At 46.7% G+C, this 6,153-nt stretch overlaps 1 annotated feature.

Annotated features, from left to right (window-relative positions):
* Positions 1,356-6,131: an enhancer, noted in NCBI's record as "VISTA enhancer mm1314". NCBI's record gives its function as "enhancer in: hindbrain (rhombencephalon)[7/7] | midbrain (mesencephalon)[7/7] | forebrain[7/7] | trigeminal V (ganglion, cranial)[4/7]" and the evidence as "EXISTENCE:transgenic organism evidence [ECO:0001131][PMID:17130149]".

The raw sequence follows: 6,153 nt of genomic DNA on the forward strand, positions 1-6,153 counted from the left end.
ACACACACACACACACCATGCACACCATGCGTGTGTGGTGCCTGCAGAGGCTAGAAGAGGGTATCAGATCCCTCTGGAACTGGAGTCCCAGATAGTTGTGAGCCACCATATAAGTCCAGGAGATCAAAACCTGCTCCTCTAGTGCTTTTAACTGCTGAGCCAACTCTCCACCTCCATAATAATTAGTCTTGAGATGCCTTAGGAGACAGGCTTCTGAGCACATCTGTGGGGTGTATCCAGAGAGGTTTGACTAAGGACAGAAGACCTGATTCCGTGAGGGGCTGGACCAAATGAGAAGGAGAAAACTATCTGAGTCCCAGCATGCATTTCTCTCTGCTCATCTGTGTAACCACTGCTCCACACTCCTGCCACCAAGCCTTTACCTCCATGACAGATCATACCCTCAAACTCTTAGCCAAAATAGACCCTTCCTCCTTTAACTTGCTTCTGTTGGATGTTTTGTCATAGCAATAGAAAAAGTAACAAATTCCAGGGTCAAATGCAGGTGAGCCTTGTGGGCAAGCCTGAGGGGTGAGCTTGGTGGTAACAGAATGGAAATGGGGACATCCCAACTGCAATGGTTTGACTATGCTTGGCCCAGGGAGGGACTCTATTAGGAGGTATGGCTTTGTTGGAGTAGGTGTGGCCTTGTTGGCAGAAGCATGCCACTGTGGGGGTGGGCTTGAAGACCCTCCTCATAACCATGTGGAAGCCAGTCTTCTCCTAGCAGCTTTCAGATAAAGATGCAGAACTTTCAGCTCTGCCTGCACCATGCCTGCCTGGACGCTACCATGCTCCCACCTTGATGATAATTTACTGAACTTGTGAACCTGTAATCAGGCCCCAATTGAATGTTGTCCTTATAAGAGTTGCCTTGATCTACTTGGTTTACTGTCTGTTCACAGCAGTAAAACCCTAAGACACCAACCCTTTGAAAGTTTGCTCAAGCCACTCAGAGCATGCAGCGCTCAGGTTCTAATGCAGGTGACAATCGATTGTCTTTAGGTGGCTGTCGCAGCATGTAGAGAATAGTGGTGGACCAGCTCTCTCTTAGGTCTGCAGTATAGGAATGACAGCTGTCATGAGGAAGGTGTGACACTTGGAAGTGCAGGTGCTTGGTGGGTCCAAGTTCTGTCACACTTCATTCACCAGAGATGAATGAGATGAGCAGTTGGGAAGCTGAGTCATCTCTCCAAGCCCATGTCCCTCTTCTGGAAAAGTCACCAGAATTCAATCCTTAGAGCTCCAGCCTCACACTGTAATCTAATCACTTCCCTAATATCCCTCCTTTAAACACAGAGTTGAATTAAATTTTCACTCTGTTAATATTATTAACAGAAAACTTTGGAGGCCAAATCCAGGGTTTAAGGGGATGAATCGAATTCAAACCATATCAGACCCATTGGGTTGGGTGAGGGAGAGCTGGGCTCCCAGAGAGGATGCTGGGCCAGGAGCCCCACCAGTATCCAGCTCCGTCATCTAGGCTTCTAGACATCAGCTCTTCTCTGGCAACTCATGAATCTCTGTGGCCCAAACGCAAGCTGAATACAATTACGCCTCAGCCGATGGGTTAGGTCAGCCTGTGGGTCCAGTCCTTTCCTAGAGGACAGGTACTATGGAGGGGGATGGGTTAGGTCAGCCTGTGGGTCCAGTCCTTTCCTGGAGGACAGGTACTATGGAGGGGGATTTGTAAGTTTGATGTATAGAGGGAATTGTTTCAACTTTCTTGGCACTGAGCTCACTGGGACTTTCCCAGGACTGCACATTTTTTCCCCTCTAAAGCATTATAATTTCTTATCAATTCATAGTCATCCAAATTCAGAGAGATTTCATTGTATAGTGAGATTTCACTATATAAAGTCACTATGAACAATAGCCTTGGGCTTTTCTTGATGATGGCTTTGAAATTGCACTGGCTGCCTCCCGTAGGTCAGCTGAGTGTATTGCATATATTGGCTTTGATCAGTGTTCAGGTTCATAGTACATTTGCAGACTGTTGTGAGCTGCTTTGTGATACTGGGAACTAAACATGCTTTGAAATGTGCCCTCTCACCCGTCCCAAGAAGGAATCAGTCAACTATTAACCGGCCTGATTTCTAGCTCAGGAAACCAAAGCTCAGAGAGGTAAGCCAGTCTGCCCAAGAGCACACAGGAGTGGGTGACCACCTGGGAGCCTCCAGCCTCTGCTTAGAGTTGTTGGAAATGGGTCTGGGATCCTGGGAAAAGAACCACACAATCCAAAGCAAGGCAAACATTTTATTTCTGCAGGGGGAAGCACGGCCATGTTGACTCAAGCAGGCAGTACACCCAATGGGAGTCCCCTGGGTCCTGTGTTTCACACTGAATAGCCATATTTTCTGTTTAACTATGAGTCTGTGTGTGGGCTTGAGTGTGTGAGTGCAAATAGGCACTGGGTCCACTAGAGTTCCGGGATGCTGTGAGCGCCTTGACATGGCTACTGGGAGTCACCCTCCAGCCCTGTGCATTCTCTTAACCATTGAGCCTCGAGTCCTCCGGCCTCAGACTTACTCATTGTAGGCTAACTGGGAACAGCACAGGCGATTAGTAACCCTGAGCACATGCTGTGCTGACCCTGAAGGAATCTGACTTTCTGCCAAGCAGCCTCTTTACTGTTTGTTTTTAAAGACATATTTTCATTTCATATGTATGGGTGTTTTGCCCCTGTGTGTAACTGTCTACCTCCCATGAGCATGTCCTGTGCCCTTGGAGGCCAGAGGGGGGTGCTGGATTCCCTGGAACTGGAGTTACAGACAGTTGTGAGCTGCTGTGCGGTGCTGAGAATTGCACTGGGGTTTACTGCAAAAACATCCGGCGATCTTAGTCACTGATTTGCTTTGGTAGCCCATTTGTTCTTATACGACATTCTGTCCTATTTTAACCCTTTAATAGAGAAGACAGCCCATCCCAGGCTGTCTCTGCTGGCAGAGTGGGACAGGCTTTCTAGTGCAGTAGAGCTGCTGGATAAAGCCTGGGAAGCCTGTTGAGTGTGTGTTTCACACGACAGAGGCTGTGGCAGCATGGTGAAGGTAGACACAGCCCACGTGGATCTACCGATACCATAAAATCGCTTGTTACTTTTAAACTCCAAATGCAACTGGACATCTTGCAATTTTATTTGCTAAACCTGATGACTATAAGTTGGGGAAGGCATTCTGTGGTCACTGTGGTACAGGTCAGAGATGGAGCCACCATGACTTGGGGAGTTACAGGAGAATCCAGCCTTGAGTCCTGTCATTGTACAAAAAAGCCCCTGGGTGCCTGGGAAATCCTCTGAAGTTTCTGATGTGTGATGATGGGAAAAGCAGCTTCCTCCACAGACTTCCCGAATGTTCCTGTCCCCTCCCCAGCTGTTCTGCTGGGCAGAACCGTGAAGTGGCTCCCCCAGTGGAAACTGGAGACCAGAAGAGTGGGGTCACAGTGACTTAGAGCCTATGCTGGTGATTGAGATTTCCAGACAGGGAGTAGCTGCTGCTCAGGAAGCAGCTAATTAAGCAGGAGACTCTAATTAAGAAGAGGAGCTTTTGCTACAAACCCCAGCTGCTGCCCAGCAGAGCAGAGAGCGCCTGCTCTCTCAGTTCAGGCTCCTCCTTGTGCAGCACTAGCTCACAGGGGACCTCGGGCAACTCACACAGACTCTCCCTGCTGCTGTTTTGTAGGCTATTAAATGAAGATGCTAGCCCTCACAATGGGCAATTACAGAGAGCAGGTGTAATGTGCTTCTGGGTTGCTTCCCCTCTGGATAACTCCATTTGCATTGCAGGGCCCTTCTCATCCTCTGTGCATTCTACCAGAGGCCAATTATCATTTCTAGAGGATTCTGCTCTGTAAAGCCAGCTGTAGTGAATTGTTCCTTTCTTGTGTTTCTGTATCCCAACTTCTGCTTGCAGATCCATGCCTCTAGGCTGGCAATCCGAGGTTCCCCTGGGGTGTACCACACCCTAGAGACTGAATACCATGCCAAATCATGTGTAGGCAGAGGTCAGAAGCCTCTGCTGAGACTTCTTCCCTACCATCTGGGCCTCAGGAGTGGTCCATGGCTGGTTGCCATGGAGATTGCATTTCCATCTGCTGAGGATGCAGCTTGTGGTGGATGATAGTAATAATGACCACAATTATCCTTGATTCCCATGTTCACATCCCTTGGTAGTTCCCTCTTTCCAACACTGGCTGCAGACTGGGCCATGTGACTCTCTGTGGCTAATTTGTCAGAGGGAGATGTAAACCAGGCCAAAAATGGAAAAATAACAAAAACAAAGCTGCGATTACTGCAGCTTTGCTGCATGGAGTCCTGGTGCTGCCATTAGACATGCCTAGGTAAGCTGCCTGGAGCAATGTAAGAAATACAGGTTAATGGAGAAACCCAGAGCTTTTAGTCATCCCAGGCAAGGCTGACTCACCAACTGGCCACAGTCAGGACTGATCCAAGTGTGAATCAGTTTAAGAAAACTACCCAGGACTCCGATGGACTCTTGAGAAACAGTGAAAGTTTTCATTCTAAGTGTGTAGGTCATTAGTTATCATTATTAAGTTATACAGTAAAAGCCAACTGATACACAGCTTTCCCCTACACTTCCGTGTTTGCACCTCCTGCCTAGGTATAGAATCGCTCCCTGAATAGAAAGAGCTTTCCTACCATGTATAAGGCTGGGTAATGCAAGGCATAAGTTGTCTTATCTTATAGTAGTGAGCAAGGAAGTGCTCTCTGTAGTTAGCATTTGTAAAATGTCATTTGGTAAGGTATAGCAAAGGCTGTTAAATCATCATCATCGTTTTGTTTTGCTCCTTTTTTAGAGACAATGTTTCCTATAACCAGGCTAACCTGATCCTCACTCTGTAGACCAGGCTGGTTTCTAACCTCTACCTCACAAGTACTGAGATCACAAGTGTGGCATCACAGGTGTGGCCACCCAACTGGCTACATAGTCACTCTTTGTTTCATTTAACTTAAAAAATATATATATAATCTGAAATTTGAGGGGAAAAACAAGCCATGGGGTCTTGCTATGCTACCTAGGCTTCAGTCTGGCCCTAAGTTTAAGAACTCAACAGATTCCCTGCTTCAGAACCCTGAGTAGCTGGGGTTACAGGTCCATGCCACTTCACCTGCTACAGAGTTTTTAAAAAAATCAAATCTCCGTACAATATTATTTTGATGATAGTGTTACTTACAGTAGCAAAAAAACATATAAATCATCTACTGTCCAACAACATAGCATGGAAATCATGTATTTCCATGATCACAATCACAAATAATTTGCAAACAACATACAACAATGTTTTGGAGTACAGTAAGCTATTGGGTGCATGTAAAACCACACGGGCACACACTCTTACATATTCAAAAGCAGCAGAGTGTCGGTGCTGGTGACATGGCCCAGCAGGTAAATCTGCCATCGACTGCCAAGCTGGTGACCTGCGTTCAATTCCTGAAACCCACATTGGGGAAAACGGACTCCCAAAATTTGTCTTCTGACCCACACATATGTGCTATGACATGTATGTCCATTCGAACACACAGTAGATGATAGATAGATAGACAGACGGATAGATAGATAGATAATTTTTAAGAAGTGAGGGCTGTTAATGATGGAAACTAGTGGGGAAACCCCCACTCAATTCCTGATTCTGCGTGCACCCAAAGAATCATGAATAGACCACCCTGATGTAATTACATGAAGTAGTTTAATGACGGAGCTCCGGACCGACATGCATCCCACACAGGAGATAACGGATGTCAGCCTCGAGGCTCAGAAGCTAGGGGTTTTTATGGGGTGAGGGGCTTAGGGGTGTGGAATTCAGCATAGCGACACACTATTGGCTTATTCAAACATCCGCAGAAAAATTGCATGTACGTGCAGGGTGTCAGAGTTCTGTGAGTTGTTGACTCAGTTCAGATAGCCCTGTTATGTCCTCACATTCCTCTTTATCTTTACCGTTAAGCTGTCCCCAGGAATGTTTTAACTACGGGGCATACCCCGGTTTATTTTTCTTTTTTCTCAGCCCCAGGCAGCCTCTAGGCTCACAAACAACCAGCAATTTCTGAGTACTTTATATGACTTACAGGTCTTGAAATTTCATCTTTCTTTCATTAACAGTCTTGGAATCGGGTGCAAGGACTGTGGCTGATCCACA

Source organism: Mus musculus, chromosome 6 (assembly GCF_000001635.26).
Source record: "Mus musculus strain C57BL/6J chromosome 6, GRCm38.p6 C57BL/6J".
Lineage (NCBI taxonomy): Eukaryota > Metazoa > Chordata > Mammalia > Rodentia > Muridae > Mus > Mus musculus.